The 17,440-nt window shown below is 38.6% G+C and overlaps 1 long non-coding RNA gene across 2 annotated transcripts in view; it reads right to left on the minus strand.

Moving 5' to 3' along the window:
- LOC102292374 overlaps window positions 1–14,952 on the minus strand; it is a 47,759-nt gene extending 32,807 nt beyond the window's left edge. Inside the window, exon 1 of one of the 2 annotated variants that reach the window (XR_006054664.1) lies at window positions 14,657–14,952. This is a non-coding gene — a long non-coding RNA (uncharacterized LOC102292374). Of the gene's footprint in view, window positions 1–10,078; window positions 10,369–14,656 lie in introns of those variants that run through there. The other variant, XR_006054660.1, reaches the window with a different exon arrangement.
- Between the last annotated feature and the right edge of the window lie 2,488 nt (window positions 14,953–17,440).

Consider the following 17,440-nt stretch of genomic DNA (forward strand, 5'->3'; position numbering starts at 1 on the left):
AGGGCTCAAAAACCTCCACACCGCTTAGCTTTGAGTGCTTCGTCATAACAAAGCTGACCACCACTGCTCACCAGGATTGAGACAATACATTCAGCAGTGACAGCCAGTGCTATTGTGTAGGCCTGTGTTAAAATGAAATTTTAAAAAAAAAGCAATCATGAAAAAACGGAACACAACTGTGAGCGAAGGCACAACCTTACAGTAGGATTGCAGGACCTCTGTTTTATTTTTGAGCGCCATCAGAGTGGGTCAGTTAAAATAAATTCCTGATCAACATCCTACAGTGCCTGTAAAGTCTCTCAGCACATCCACAGTCTGAAGCAAGTTTTAGCTCCCCTCCCTAAAAGCTCACTGTCTTCTGACTAGCAAGCTTATTGAGACCGTCTCATCCTCGTGTCATGTGGAAGCTTCAGAAGCAAAATAGAAAACACTGTTTCTCTTTCTTGGTTGCAAATTGCAATCTCTCAAATTCATCTTTGCCCGTTCAGATCTGATCTGGAATACAACCAGCATGAATACCAACAGCAAGAAAGATTACAACGGGATCTCTTTTTAGAGAAGAATATGTATTTTACTCTTTTACTGGAAAGTGAGCAAATATACATGGAGTGCCCACTTGTTCACAAACCTTACAGTACATAAAACACAAAATTGTACTAGAGCCAGCCTTGGTTTTTTGAACTGTCTTCCAGTCACTACAGAAGCAATGAAAAAAAGAAGAAGAAGCAAATGCAATCTCTCTCCTTTTATGACCAAACAATTTTTGTAATTTCAAAACTTACTAAAGAAAAAGGGAAAAAAAGATCGACATTACTGCTTCTCTTTAACTGCAAATTTTAAAGCAAACAAGTGCAAAATTTAATTAAAACTAATAATTGAATGCCCGATTAATGACAGGCAATTCACCTCTAATATTTATACTACATGAATTTATTCTATCTACCTAACTACATGCTCATAGTACATATGTTTGAGGTAAATAGGTAAAAAAAAGTACATGAAAATCCAACATTTTAATATCACATTGTATGAGATGGAACTTCTACTTTTAAGAATAAAAGAAAATGCAAAATTTCCAAAGCAAGAATTACAGATGACAAACATAAACATACATAAAGCAGTTCAAAAAGAGTTACAAAGATATGATCTTCATGAGTTATTAAAAAAAGGGATCATGGGGAAATTCAGTCGATGTCTTTGTTTAGGAAATTGTATTTGTGCTTATTCCACAATTAACTGGAGGTATTGGTGTGCAGGCAAAGTTAAATATGAAAAACATAATGATATGACGTGGTGCATAAATTATATTAGAAATATGTTTGTTACTATTACTGCAGATTATATCAGTAAGGAAGCTGCTTAAATATTGACTGACAACTTATGGCAAAGGGGTGGGATTAAATAAGTGTGTACTTCTTCCCTCTTCTTTTCGATATGTGAATCAGAACAGGTGTAGCAATATTGAAATGTATTAGCTTTATTTTGTATAGGATTTCTTTTCTTCTTTTATTTGCTAAATGAACTTTGAATATTGTTTACATTATTGAAATAAATTAACAAACAGCAACAACCTTAAAATCATAAAGAAGGATCTTTAAATTAAAAATGGTTGAGCTCTCTTTGTCTGTTAACTCAGTCATAAGCGATACTTATTTTAGTGCCCTTGACTAAGGCTCTGGAGCTTGTCTTTGACAGCTCATTTTTTAATAAAATAAAGCAAAACAAAAATGTATAATATATAATATAACAAGAACATACAATCACACACACAACCTTCGCTTCATTAATTCAGTTTCCTAATACTAAAACCAAGCTGTAATACTTTACTTTCTAATTCAGTGCAAAAAGGGTCATAGCAAATTACAGGAGAGCAATTTAAAGCGATATTTGCTGTTACTGTGAATGCTGGCACGACACCATATGAGCCATCTGCAAAAATGCCCCGTTTCACAGTGCATTTAACATTTCCAACTTCCATGTCCGTGTCCCTTTAAGAGAAGGCTGAGTCTGCAGCTGTGAAAACTCTGCATTGTTGCTTCTCTTACTTCTACTTTCAAACTTCATTTTCAGCCCTTGCAAAGATTTTCGGAGCCACTCTCTGGACACTGGCAGGTACTTTCACCAGGAGCCAAACTTCCCAGCATGCCTTGTAGCAGGGCAGGCTTTGTTCCTAAAGTTAACTGTGAAGTTGCACTGCTTAACATGTGATACGACCCTGTTTTGTTCTTACTCAAGCGGGTTTACATAAGATGCATACTATACTGCCAGAAAAATGAAGTTTTCATTCTTTAACTGCACCAATATTGAAAACTTGTGCAGAAATCCTTTACAGCTCTCGAAGCATGCGTGGCTATAATTTAAAAGCCAGGCTGCTGAGAAAAAAAAATCATCAAACTTCAAAACAGCGCTTAATAATAGCCATATAATGTTTTATATCAAACATTTCCTTTCATCATCTCTCCAGAAACTTGAATTAAACTACTGGAATTAAAGACACATCTTTAATCACACTGGCCTCAGTGTACTTTCTGTAACAGATGCATCATCAAAGATGCTTAATAGCTTAAAATGGGACCCATTTTCTATGATGCACAGCTAAATAACATTTATTCCTAATACCATGGAAACAGTTCCAATCTTTGCTCCAAAGTGGATATTACAGCTACGCTGGATAACATGTGAGGGACAGTGCAGGCTGCCTGCAGCATCTGGTGGACACCTGTAAGACTGCAAGTCACTAGATTAAAAAAAAACCCAGAAGCCTCTTTGATTTTGCTAAGTCACTAAAATTCCTGGGCGAATGTACGCTGACCTTCAGTGGTAGTTCTGCGGACATGTGGGGTTTTCTACCTATCACTAAATCAAAGGCAACATACACAACGATGAACAGTCAGTGAAACACAAATCTGGTCAGCCAGACAAACCAGAATACATGCTAGTTTTTAGATTAACATTTTTTTTATTTTATTGATGTTCAAGTCATTGTGTTCACCTTGTGTATATTAAAAAAAAAAATACAACTGTTCCTGAGCTTCTGCTTCTTTCATCACCATCTCCGGATAAGCTATGATGTGTAAACTGTTTTAAAAAGTATGTCAACATACGTGGAAGGTTTTTCTTAATGGCTCTAAAAGACAAAAAAAAAAAAACCCATTAAAATGTGTGTTTAACTCAAGCACTTATGAGCTATATCTAGTGAGCGTTGTGAACTCAATCACTGCGAGTAAAGCTGATCACAAAGGGGCAATCACTGACACCAAAACAATTAGGTTGCATGGGTCTAATCCCTTGCACAGCACTTAGGACACTTTTAAAAGCCACTAGGGCACACTGCAGAGTTCCCTTAACTTTTAGGGTTCAGTCTGGTCCATTTTTAAAGTCACTGGGGCACAGGCCTGATTGTTAAGACCAGGGAAAGTAATCCCTGGAGTCAGGCCACTAAACCTGCTCTGTCCTTGTAACCATAGCAGCAGACAGGTAGTGTCTGGGTCACAGGGCAAACATGGCCAGGCTTCAACCCCGGCTGATGCAACATGTTTACACATTCATTTATTTGGTTCTAAGACATTTAAAAAGTCACCTTTAATAAAAATGTACATGTCTGCTGTATGAAGTGGGTTTTGCTATCAAAGTATGACAAACTTTCAATCAGTAAAACTCATATCATTATTAGATTACATAACAAATTATATACTGTAAGTTCATAACTCTAAGTAGTTCCTCTGTGAAGGAAATATTTTAAGACTTTGCAGTGGACTTCAAGAACATTAGAAAACAGATGCTTCTATTCAACAAAATTATAAATCAGCAAATTGAAAATAACCTTCACATTGATAATTGGTGAATATAACTGTCATTAATGCAAAATTACAACTCTACATCTTTCACAAGATGATCTTTGTCACTACACCAAGTCTAATTATCTCTGTTTATTAATACAGTTCAATCCACTATTCCATTATGTTCATGTACAGCCTCATAAAAGTCATAAAATACCAAAAATATATATTTACAAAATTATCATATGAAAAAAGATCAAACAAAGCAAATATAAGAAAACACATAATGTCACATGAGGATGAGACAAACTGTCCAGTTGAATTTTGCCTCTTCATAAAAAAAATGCCCAAATGATGGTCTTGCCCTTTTGAAAGGAACACATGATCTCCTGTGGCCTTTTCAGCTTTCCCTCTCTCTTTTCAGTTGCTATGAGACACTCGAGATGAAGCCAAGGCTTCCACAATTCATTACTGGAGGAATAAAAGCCAAAGCACTGGACAAAGCAGGGCAGACCAACTCAAACTAGCTCCCACTTAACACACACATCACACCTCTGAGTGCTCTGCTGACATACAAATGGCCAATTCAAGACTTCTGTCTCTCTCTTTTTTTAGTTTTATTTAAAAACAGGGATATGGATGAAGGAAAATGGCACAGGTACAATGTGAAAAGTTATCAGGTCAAACATTTCTTACATTAGAAACCAAATAAGACATTTTTCACATCAAGATTTGGGGGGTTTTTTTGTTTTAAAAAAGGTTTTCAGGCAATAATTTTTATACGTCCTAAATAGTGTAACACACCGCTTTTTATTGAGTTTGCGCCAAAGGTTGAACAGGCTACAATGCAGCATCACCTGTCTCTGGCTTCCCACCAGCTCTGACTCGCCAAATCATGAAACATCTCTTTTCTCTTCAACCAATCAGATCTGAATCTCTAGCTGTTCTCATGCAAAGAAAGGAAAAGGAAAGCCAATGGGAAATGTCCCTCCTCCTTCCCCTCATACACCACACACACACACACACACACACACGTACACAGACACATACACACACACACACACACATACATAACAATCACCATCTGAGAAATGCCAACAGACGGGCAATCAGTCATTGTAATTAGGCTTGCTGCCATTCCCGGGCCTTCATAATTCAGGCTAGAGCTGGAGGACATAGGTAGTGAGATCCTAGCTGCCATAGCCTACCGCTGGTTCACCCAAGCCTCGAATCAGGCCACTCCCCTCTTCCATCTCAACTCCCTACATTAGGGGGGGGGGGCAGCACAATTATAAGGGGTAGCTGGATTACTGCAAAATTACTCCGCTCACCCCAGTTCCACTCCCACTCCTTTTTCACTGCACTGCAGTTTTGTTTTTTTTTTGGTTTTTTTTGGCAAACTGCATTAGAGCAGATACATTTGGCTAAGAAAATGTCTTTTGAAAGAGAAAAAGTACTAATCTAAACACATAAAAACACTATAAAACACAACTTTGTGACATTTAGCCCATACAACTTTGAAGACGCAAAGGTGTAAGGGGGACACTGGATTTACAGTACGGACACAGGAGACTGTTTTTCCTTGGAATTCAAAGCTAAACAGGAAACTATGGCAGTAATTTGCAGAGATTTATTTTATTTGCTTACAGGCTGTGGTTTACTCAGAAACTGGCTTTGCCTGTTCTATAGGACATGAAGTTTTTTTGGCAGTGAAGTGAAGAACTGCAAGTTCAGCCAAAATAGACAATAAAGCAGAATGGAGAAACATGCCAAATTGCTCGGGCAATTCAGTCCAGAGGCTCATTTTTCCTAAATGATTCATACTGGAAAGAAAAGCATTTCCCTGTCCTTAGATGAACTTAGTGTGCTTGCCGTCGGCTTTACAAGGAAGAGATGGGGGAGGGAGGCGGATGTGTTCACACTCGGTCCCACAAACACACGTGTGTGCACACACACATATGACTGCACAGCCATGACTACAGATTCTTTGCTCACTGGGGAATTAGGTAATACACATGTAAGTCTCAAACGCAGACGCATATAAACATATGCTACTTTAAAAACATATTTTTTACATAACCAAATCGAGTCCATCCTCATTTCTTTATATTTCGACTTTCTCACAATTTTAGAAACTGTCTTGTACAATAATTCTCCAGGCTTTCTGCAGGTCTTTCAAAGTTTTTCTTTGGACATTGACTGCTATTTCACTCACTTTCAGTCCAGTCTTTGCACCAGAGCATTTTCAGACAAATGTTTCATTTTTTGTCTGTTTGCTGAGCCACTGAATACTGACTTATGATTAATTCAAGTAGGGCTGCACGATTTTGCATAAAATGAGAATCACGATTTTTTGGCTTAGAATTGAGATCACGATTCTCTCACGATTTTCTTTTCCAGTATAAATATTTATTGCACTTATTAACTGCACATCAACTTCGTAACAGTTGAGACTGAACATAAAAACAATAAATAAACATAAAAACAACAAATGTGTCACATTTTGTCGTTGCCACAAAATATTGTACTGCTTGAAATTCCGTCTCCACCGTTGCTCGACGCTGCGTGTATAGAGCAGGTAGTGCAACAATAGAAAAATAGTTGCGGGACGGCACTGTGTAGCGTTTGTCTAGGGTGTTCATCATTTTCCTAAATCCCTCGTTTTGCACAGTGTTGATGGGAGCCATATCTTTGGTCAGGTGATAAGTAATAGCCTCCGTAATTTCTTTGTGCCTGCGGGAGTTCGACGGGTATAGGGAAGCGCTGTATAAGGTTCCCGTTATTGATGTTTGGGTGGTTGACCGGGACGGATTTTCTCCTGTCACTTTCTCGTCATCCCTGACGTGCTCTCCGTTGTTTTTTCCCTGCTAATTTTAGCATCACATGGCACAGCTTCTGTATCAGTGGTATAAGGCTCCGCCCTTGTCATTTGTTGAGCAGGAAGAGTGAGCGCTTGTTTTCATGCAGATTACGTCCCGGATCAAAATGCGGTACAATCGTCGTCGTCTTTTTTTTTTTTTTTTTTTTAATCGTTGTCATTTGGAAATGAGATCGCACATAAGTATGAATCGAGATCGCGATTTTCTAACGATTAATCGTGCAGCCCTAAATTCAAGCATAAAAACGCACCCAACTAAAGGGATGAACCCGTATTGCATGTACACATAACAGACGCCAAAGACCCAGTTTTAAATTGCATCTTTAGATATTTTGTTATTGGCAACCTGTCAAAAGAAATAATATGTTTAATTTTAAAAATTAAACAGTGATTTAAACAATATTTAATTTGTTTGGTGTAATGTATTAGTTACGTCTGCAAACGGACAGAAAATAGCATGTCTACATCAACAAGGTGAATCCCAAAGAGCTATTAGCTGAACATCTCAGCATGGTGTGCAGCATGTCCTTAAAAACAGTGAGGAAAGTGGAGGACAAAAGAACAAGTGGCAGGTCTAAAAAACTATGTAGAGCAGGTGAACAGTATGTAAAAGTCATGTAATAAAATAGAACAAAAAATCTGACAGCTGATCCCTCCACAAAAGGTAAACAGAGAGAAAAGGCAAACATAACTAAACCACAGACATGCATTTACAACAATGAATCCAAATCTGAAATTTTCAATACAAATTGTGCCTATATAGGTATGAAGGTCAGGAGAGAGGTACAACAATGAGTACCTACGGCAATCTGTAAAAAATGGTGGAGGCTGTATCATGGTTTGGGGCTGAATTTCAAACATCCTGTCCAAAAGTGATTCAATTATGTTGGTAAATTACTTAATTTTTCCCTATGACAATGTTGGCATTGCAGTACACACATACCTGAACAAAAAAACCCACACCAATCAGTCATGGACTGGACTCCACAGAGCCAGGATCTCGACAATATTGACGCAGTGTGGGATCATCTTGACAGAGAATGGAACAAAAAGGCAGCCAACATCCAAAGAAGAGCTTTGGGTGTCCTTCAAGAAGCCTGCAGAACTATTCTCCTAGACTACTTAAAGAAATTCCAAGAAAGCTTCCTAAGAGAATTCAGACTATGTCAAAGAATAAATATGGTTATACGTTCAAACAGTGTTTTCTGCTTCCATCTATGTTTGCATGTTTCAATAAACTGCTGTACAGAACACAAAGAAATGAGGAAATGACTTCTGCATATTGTTGTATTTTATTCAGCTTGAACCATGACTGCACGACAAACAGCACTTTTTAGACTGTACTTCAGTGTTCAGTGCAGTAGCAGTAGAGTTTAGAAATGAGAGAAAACTAAAGGCAAGCTTTGTATCAGTCAGCAGTGTCCTGAGGCTGGTTTATTGGCCTGTCTGGCTCAGCTGGCTGACAGTGTTCACCTGTTCCTTCTTTCCACTGCAGGATGGCAGCTAATAGTCTGCTGCAGCACAACAGGGATTAGAACCTAAAACTCTTTTGTTAATATTTGCTTACTAGGCGTGACACTTTTCTGTGCTAATTAGCTACTTTTCAATAAAGAGAGTCAAAAAGACATGATGGGAGCATGCTGATAACTTATTGTATATGCATCAAAATTAGACCATGCAGTAAGGAAACATCTAAGCATTGGGTTACATGAAAAATCCATTATGCTGCTCATAAGGATACTTATGAATCTGTTTTGTACATCATTAGTGTTATGCAGCAGATATTAAAAAAAACAAACAATAATCAATAATGAACAGAACAGAATAGAAATATCTAATTGTTATGATTTAAAGTTATCACACTGTTTTTTACTTTGAGACTAAATCATGTCTGCAATGACATTTTTTGTGACCTTGGCTTTCCAAGTCAGGCTTAAAATTAATACTCAGAATGTAGAGTGCAGCAGCATTAAGGGACAAACATAAACATCTCGCCTGTGACATATTTGGACAGCGGTATGAAGGTTGAAAACGAGAATAAGCCGGCTGTGTTATTGCTGACTCGTGCAAAATTTGGGCAAATATGTAACAAAGTGGCCGTTAATAAGACAAATTCACTCAGGATCAGTCGAATGACAGATTTAAAATAGTAACAAATCTATGAGCGACACAGTGGCAGAAAAATGGCGATGAGGTCTCTACACAAGGGTGTGACACAAAGCAGGAATTTATTTCAGCCCCGAGTCTTTCGAATTGTTGCTCCAGATGTTGCCATTCTGCAAATGTAAATAAAGGAAGAAAGCAGCACTTGCCATTTAAGATATAAACTACGTTAGTTTTCGTTAGTTTTCAGCTGTTTCTGTAAAAATCCAGCAGTCAGGCATTAGTGGCAAGTCCTTATTCAGACATTAGATTAATTCCACTGCTGGTGAATCACACAACTTTTGTTGTTGTTTTTTTAGCTTCATACAAAGGTCACAAGTAACTAAACCTGATGTGAAACAAACCAAGATGAAGATAAAGCTACAATGACGAAGCCAAGACTCGTGTTTTCTTTAAACCTCGTGAGTCCTTGTGAACATACGTGACATACTTAGATTTCGAGTGACTGCGTTATGAACATAATTTCCTTAGGGATTATTACAGTATTCTGATATGCATGAATTTATTTACTGATTTATGACCAAGTAGTCTCCTTAAACTCCTTAAACTAAAAATGATGTTTTATCCTGTATAAATCTCTGTCTCTTTTATATGAAATGCATTTTAGAATATTGTCCCTTGCCAGTACTGTATCCCTCTTCATATTGTCCAAAAATCACAAGACTATAACCCTACATATGGAGAATTATTATTATTATTAATATCATCATTGTTACACAGAAACCAGACAACTGTTGTGCTGCATGAACTTCACTTATCATCATCATCAGAGTTCAAGTAAAGCTTGTGTGTGTATGTGTGTGTGGTTTTTTCTCCCTTCCCCATGGCAGTGAACCTGAAACCACATGACACCTAGCAACAATGGGCGCCTGTGTACAAATAGAGGAAATAATTTTTTTTAAAGAACCACAACAGAAGTAAACTTTATACCACAGCAGCGTTCAAAGCCTAGTTTTAAATATGTGTCAAACTTGAAAACAGTTTAATGAATAAATAAATAAATAAATAAATCCCACGTAACCCACAGCAAAAATAAAACACGCCACTAAATATAACACAAACCAGTTATCAGCGCTACACAGGAGTGCTGACACCATAAAAGCCACCTTAATCATGGCGCTAATATACAAGCCACGCTATAAATATTACAATATCACTTTTTTCGCCCTCCGTTTTAGCTCCTGTTGATATAAAAGGTGAAATCATTTCTGGGTCTATTTCCAATCGTGCTGCAGAACAAAGAAAAGTTTCGACTCACCACAACAACGCACCATGTGCTGCGACTGTCCACAGCGCAACAGGCGAGAGGAGGGGAACCGAGAAACAGCCTTTCTTTTAAGGTGTTTAGTCCAGCCTGCTGCAGCTGCTTGGTACTGCTTTTGCTTCTGAGGGAAACTTAAGAAATATCTATGTCACCGCTGCGCTTCGTTAAATACAGATAGCCCGGGGGGGGTAGGGAGAGAGAGAAAGAAGTGATGATCCGCCGGGTTATAATCTACGTGGTGGTCTGACGGCTTTGGTGAGGACAGGATTATACACATCCCAAAGAAAGCTTTTCATCTGTTTCATCCGCTGCTGCTGTCCCCAATATCCCCACAAGTCTGCATGCATGGCGATCCTGAATCAGTTTACTGTGCTGCTCAGCAAGTTATTACAGCTGGTTGTTTTATGGGAAGTCAAAAATATTTATTTGCTTTTTTATTATTTTTGTTGTTGTTTTTTAATTGCTCTGTTGATATTTTAGGTGATGTATATGTAGCTGCAGTGCATTTCCTGCTGGAGCACTTGCATGCCTTGTTGCATGCAGTGAGCGACCTGCAATACCTGTAAAGTTTGTGTAAGCAGAAGTAGTATAGTTTTGGACTCTTATATTCAGACCGAGCAACTTTAGCTTATTTCTCTCTCTATATGTGCTCATTTTCACTGGGATTCACTATTATTTTACTTATTTAGATTCAGTTAGAGCATTTTTACTCTTGCTTCTGTGCCCTTTGGCAGTTTGCTCCGAGATTTTGGGTGGAAGTTGTTTTTTCTGGGGGGTGGGAGGGGGGGTCATGTTTTGCATTTTAGAGATTTCAGCACCAGGTTATCGTTTGTCATTAGTGGAGCACTTAGCATGCTTCTTGTAGCTTGCACTTGAGCAGTCACTAACTCACTCTGCAGCCGTTTGAATGCTGATTTGAGCTATCACTCAGAATAGCTCGCTTTCACAGAATCTTAAGTTGCACCTGTTGCATGAATAGCTCTGAAATGCCAGACTTGACAGACGGTAAACACAGGCTGCTCTGCACTTTTCCATCCGGGGCGCTCATAAATGACTTTTGCCCAGCAACATGTTTTGCGCCCAAGCCAGGCCGCTTAGGTCTCTCGATAGCAAACAAACACCACCTTTCACACTGAGGTGACTTTAATGATCACCTTGATCCTGGCGCGGTGCGCTGGCACAAGCAAGGCAACCCTGTTGACCCCATACTGCATAGAGACAAGGGTAATGAGATTAGCTTTGCATGAGTGTGGCTTTTGTTTGTGACGTGTCCTCTCCAGATTGTGCATGCACGGCTTTTCAAGCTCTGCAGTTCATGTGACAATATAACTGCAGTTAAGGGAGTAAGGATTACTGGGTGAGGTGATCGGGTTCACAGAGCTGTGCGCTCAGGGCAAGAGTTAGTTACTGTGAGTGCATGTGGGGAAGGAAATGATGTGAAATGTCCAGGATTTCTCACCGTTTCCAGAGAGAAAGTGGTGCAAATGGTTCACCTTTGTGTTAATCCCTAGTTATGTTTCAGTGTGTGTATTTTTCCTTTGCTGCACCCAAAAATGTTAAGAATGGTCTTATATCTGTCTTAACTTTTTAAATTTGGAAAAACCTGTTTTCTGTGTGACCTCATATCTGCTTTGTTTCAAACTAACAAAAAAACATGTGGTTAAAATCACACTTTTGTCTTTAGTTGTCACCAAGACAACATCGATTACATCAAGTAGTTACAATATTAATTACATAAGGTAGCTGAACCATTTGCTGGTCTTCAGAGCACTTGCTGACAAAGAAGATATGTTCAGACCACTTACACAGAGTCTGCACAGACTGTCTCTGGTTTTGCCTTCAACAGTTGCTCGTCAGGCTGTTCCAGAAACAAATGCAATGACAAAGACACAACTGTGATTCTGCTTGTCAAATCAAATGAAGTTAAACTGTTTAAGAGAGACTTCTGTTCTACCACGTGACAAATCGCACGTTATCCGCCGGATCAGGAGAGCACTACCATATTTTGAATTCAGCTTTGTTTTGTCAGTGCACATCATTGCCCTTTTTTATCCTCTGCTGCTTGATCGAGAGTCCCAGCAACAACTGGCTTACATATACAAAACAAAACAAATACAGATATTTTGTTTGGGGGTTAACCGTGTTAACCGTCATCCAGGGCCATGTGAATTCCCGCTATGGGGTTCTTCTGCTGAGATGCTTGACCTTGGAGGCTCTGGAGGCTCTGAGTTCACTAAGAAATGCTTATTTGTACACAGAGTGTGTTGCTCAAGTTGAACAAGGCTGCTTTGCACAAAGAGACAACTCTCACTGGTGTCTGGACTCCATTTCTGCTTTATATATTTATAAATTTGTAGCAGAGCTGTTAATTTGGTTAGGATTGTGAAAATGGGACTAATGTTTTTATATAAAATATGCATAAACTGGAATTGCCTCTGAATGGCTTAAAGGTAGCTTCAGTCATTTTTTTCAGTGCTCAGACCACCAACCTTACAAACAAGACATCCGCTAAAATGCTGTGTGAAATCTAAAAGATTGTAAAGCAAAACTGGCGTCAGATTTCACATTTCTTGGCTGTCATTAACTTTCACCCATTCTCCCTCGTGCTAGTCTGTTAACTTTTAGAGGTACCCCTGAAGGAAAACATGTTCATTAAATTCCCAGCAGGATTCCGTACACGGGCTTCACCCTGTCATTGACAGATTCATGAATGACTCAATATGCGTCTGGATTTGTAACCTGCGAGGGCTTAACAAAAAAGTCTGGGAACAATGGCAACTGAGGCAAAGCTGGAGAGCCTTCAGTCTAAACAAAATCTCATTGTTCGTGTTATTCCACAGTCAGGGGGTTAGGCATTCCCTTACCCACCCCCTACACCATAGGACTCCCAGAACCTTAGTCCGCTGTTCCATCCCAGTCTCAGTACTACACCAGCTTGTAGTGGGGTTAGTAATTAAACAGGCTGCCTCTCAGTTTCTGCAGCTCCACAGGGGGAGTCCCTGCATGAAATGCACTCCTCATTCTGAGTCCAGACAGCAGCTGATGAGGGATTATCTGCTGGCAGAGGCATGGCATACTCCCCACCATAATCTTCAATTAGTTCAGTTCACGGTCATATGTTGGGTGGACCTGACACTACCTTTCCCACGGCTTTTTCATAAACAGCAGCAGCGTATTAAAAAAGGTACATGTTTTACATATCACATGTCATCGTTTTAACGTACAGTTTTCAGACCTGGTATATTACATGATATGTGTTTTTAAAAAAAAAGGTATTTATAAATCCTATGATAATTACGTGCAGTATATTGAATCACAGAATGATCACCTCAGATGGCAAATGGATAACAGGTACTTTTCTCTTACTTTTTATTTCTTCAATTTCTTTTATTTATTTCACCAAATCTGCAACTCAAGGCTCTACTTCCAGTTAGTAATCACGTGTATTCATGCTAATAGTACCTTAACCTTAATAAGACTGAAATATCGACTACTTTGATTGTGGAGCTTTGCCTGTATTGGACTATTTAGGCAAAAATCAAAATCTGACAAATTTCATTGATCTCTTGAGAATTCTAAAAATAAACAGCTTACTTTTAAACATGCTGTTGAACAACCTCTTATAACTAAATTCAAAGTTAGAACTCATTTTATGCCTTTGCCAGCCAGTCAGAGATGACCTTGACTTTTATATAAATAACTCAACCAACTGACGATTTGATTTCATTTGATATTTGTTGGATTCTTTTGAGGTATGTATTTTTGGGCAGGTATGGTTAACTTATGAATTCTAGCTCTGAAAAACGTGTGTTTCAAACTTGGAAAAGGTATAATCAATCAACGCCATCCTCTATGGATAATGAGGTGAACATTGAAAGTATATTCTTTCAACGAAAAAAGGTTCAGTTGGAATCCAGCATATTTTGGTGTGAATCTATCCAGGACTACCAAAGTGAAAGTGAGTATAGTCCCAACAGCAACATGGTATCACAGTGTGATATTTGGCTGCATAAGTGCAAAAGGTGTTGGGGTGTTTATAGAAGGCACCATGGATGTTTTTGGATATATCAAAGTGCTGGTGGAAAAGATGACTCCCAGTCTCTCGAAGCTTGGCAGAATATAAATATTCCAGTGCCATACCGATCCAAAGCAGACTCCCAAAAGCTTTTGTAAAGAAGAAAAAAGTGAAAACTGTGACCTGGCTAAGCATACTGTGTGTCTTTAATAGACCTTGGGAGTATTTTAAAGCAACAGAGCCCCTAGAAAAGAGCAGCTGAAAAACAATAACGTCCAAAAGGACTGAGTCTTGTCTATTAAATGTCATGTAATGGAAAAATATCTATTTTAATCTGATATATAATGTAATTATAAGATTTTTTTTTTACTTACCTAAAATTAACAGTGCAGCGTGTATCTTTTTTTAATACTAGCTTGCATCTTGTTTCTTGTGTGTCTAGCATGAGAGTAACGGCACTGAAAGAGCACTATTCTAAAGGCATTTCACATCAATACTACTGTTTGGGTCTAGCATCATCAGAAAGTGCTACAGCATGAAAATCATCCAAAACCCACCTGCATGATGAACTTCAGTTTGTTGTAGGGACCAAGCTTCCAGTCTGGAGATAAGCCAGTGGCTGGGGAAAGGAAGGTAACAGGCATGGTTTGCCAAAAGCAGAAGTACAAGATGGCTAAGCCAAAAGGTGCTAGGCTAAAAACAAACCCTATCTGATCAGCTCTCCCATTCATCCTACTTTCCAATATCTGCTCCCTAAACAATAAATTGGACTACATCTGAATTTAGCAGACTACCCTGTGGGAGTTTACAGAATGCTGGTCCTTTGTTTTCGCAGCTCAGTTCTGGATGGAACTCCATTCGCTTACAGGGGCCCGCCTCTTTCATGCTGATAGAAATGGAGCTATGTAAGGCAAGAGTCGTGCTGGTGGCATAAATGTCCTTGGAGGTTTTCTTGGAGTTTTGCTGTGATGGATTCTGCTGAGTAGCAGATCAACTTTATGACCCTTTCCCGTGCACGTGTTTTTTGGAAAATGTAGCTTTTTCTACTTGGTCTTTTGTCCATACATAATTACATCCATACATTTTAGATAATCAAAATTGGAGCTTTTTAAAAAAAAATACCTTCTTTTTCTCTTGCAACATCAATGTGCTACATTATCTGCATGAGACAGTTTTGTCCAGTAGCAGAGACAAAATGCTACTACTGTTTATATTTCTATCAGCAACTTTTCCAGCTTACACATATACTCATAGTTACTGTACCGACATTTAAAAGATGGAGGTGTTAGAGTGAGCTCCAGATGTTGGTACTACATTCAACTTAGAGACAGTTTCCCAGCTCAGGCCCTGCTGCTGCAGTTTGTCCAAATGCTCATTCCTTCCCTTATACACCATCTATGTTTGCCTAATAATCTAATAATCCCCCCCCCCCCCAAGCTTCTGATTATTAACATACGACACTACTTGTTTTTTTCAGATGTTGACATCACATTATTTGACATCACATTATGCTGTGATTGCAGCCATTCCCCAACTCTCTATGAATGGTACTCATGGCCATTGAGCAGTGGTCTTTGATCAGTGGGTTTTGGTCAGTGGTTGTTGATCAATGGTCATGAGAATTTGCATAATTAAGATTAAGGAACTGACCTCCCAGCCCATTGGTCCTTCAATGGGCTGGTTTCAGTCATTATGCAAATGCAAAAGAAGTCACTTGGATAAGTGACGTAACGTTTCTCCCACAAAAATGCTACGTCCAGATGAACAGAATCAACTTTTGGAGACATCACATTATTGTTTTTTGTTTTCGTGGGGATGGAGATTTTTTTCAAAACAGTGCTGATGGACAGGATTTTTTTTAAAATTAAAAAGTGGAAAATGCAGATTTTAAGAAGTGTTGAAACACTTACAATTTTAACACTATACAGTACTGTCTAGAAGTCTTGAGTAAGTTTTCCTTTCGTTATATTTTCCTTCCAAGGAGACAGGCCTTCTTGTAATTTTCAGAGTTCTGGACGGAACTTGAAAAATTACAGTACTTCTCATTGGTTTCCAAAGATCTTTCAAAGTTCATATTTGGACACTGGTTGCTTTTTCACCCATTTTCAGTCAAGTCCTTCTACCTGACCATTTTCTGCCCTATGAATCATTTAAGTATATAAAGGTCTCTAACTCAAGGGATGAACTAGATAACAAATTTTAATTCTGTCATTAGGCACTTGTTTTGCACCAGTTGCAAAAATACATAATTTGCTCCCATTTCTTTAGTTAAAGCTATGAAAACACCAAAACACCAAACTTAACACAACTTCACATGCACAAAACAGTATTTTTGCACCTAAGTTGATCCATCTACTGTCTCATCAGAAATGGTCTCAATGGAAGAGTTGCTGTCAAAAGCCATTCTTAAGGAAGGGAAATAGAGAAAAAGGCAGAGGTATGTCAAATTACACAAGAACCGGACTGAAAATCAGTGGCAACAGGAGTGATGAATCCAAATTTGAAATTTGTTGGTTGAAGTCCTTGTCCTTGTATGAAGAAGGTCAAAGCAGAGGTAAAACGGTGAGTGGAGGCTCTGTCGTGGCCTGAGGCTGCTGGTTTCAGCCAGTCATGTTGGGAATCTTGCCAAAGCTGATGGAATTATGATCGTAGAAATGTATTGTCAGATTCGAACCCATCACGCAACAATATGAAGTAGCTGATTTGCAACAGCTTCATTTTTCAGAGTGACAAGGGTCCTAAACTCACCATCAATACCTGGATAGAAAAATACTATCAGTCATGGATTGCCCTCCCCAGAGCCCAGACCTCAACATTATTGAAGCAGTGTTATTTATTATTGAAGCAAGCCTTTTGTTCTGTTGACAGACAACAGAACAAAAGGCAGCCAACATCCAAAGTAGAGCTTTGGATGTCATTCAAGAAGCCTGAAGAACTCTTCTGTGTTGAAGAATAAATGTGGTCATAACAAATAATAACTGTCAAGCTTTTTAACCTTTCAAGCTAACGAGCTTGTTAGAATTATACAAAGATTGTATTTGCCTTGTATAAGGTATTTCCACGTATGATGGTAAACATTTTAAAAAAGAACGTCACCTATTTCTTCTTTTCCCAGTAAAATTGTAAAGACATGAGGGGCGACTCAAGACTTTTCAACAATGCTTTAGTTCAGATTGGTATTACTATTTACTTACTGGTATGTTTTTCTAGTGAATAATAATTTATATAGGCACTATGGTGGCTCAGTGGTTAGCACTGTTGTCTCACAGCAAGATGTTCCTGGGTTCAAACTTGAGTAGGTCCCTTCTGTGTGTAGACTGCATGTTCTCTCTATGTTTGCA

This window comes from Haplochromis burtoni, unplaced genomic scaffold (genome assembly GCF_018398535.1).
Source record: "Haplochromis burtoni strain Fernald_Lab_line unplaced genomic scaffold, NCSU_Asbu1 Contig_104, whole genome shotgun sequence".
Lineage (NCBI taxonomy): Eukaryota > Metazoa > Chordata > Actinopteri > Cichliformes > Cichlidae > Haplochromis > Haplochromis burtoni.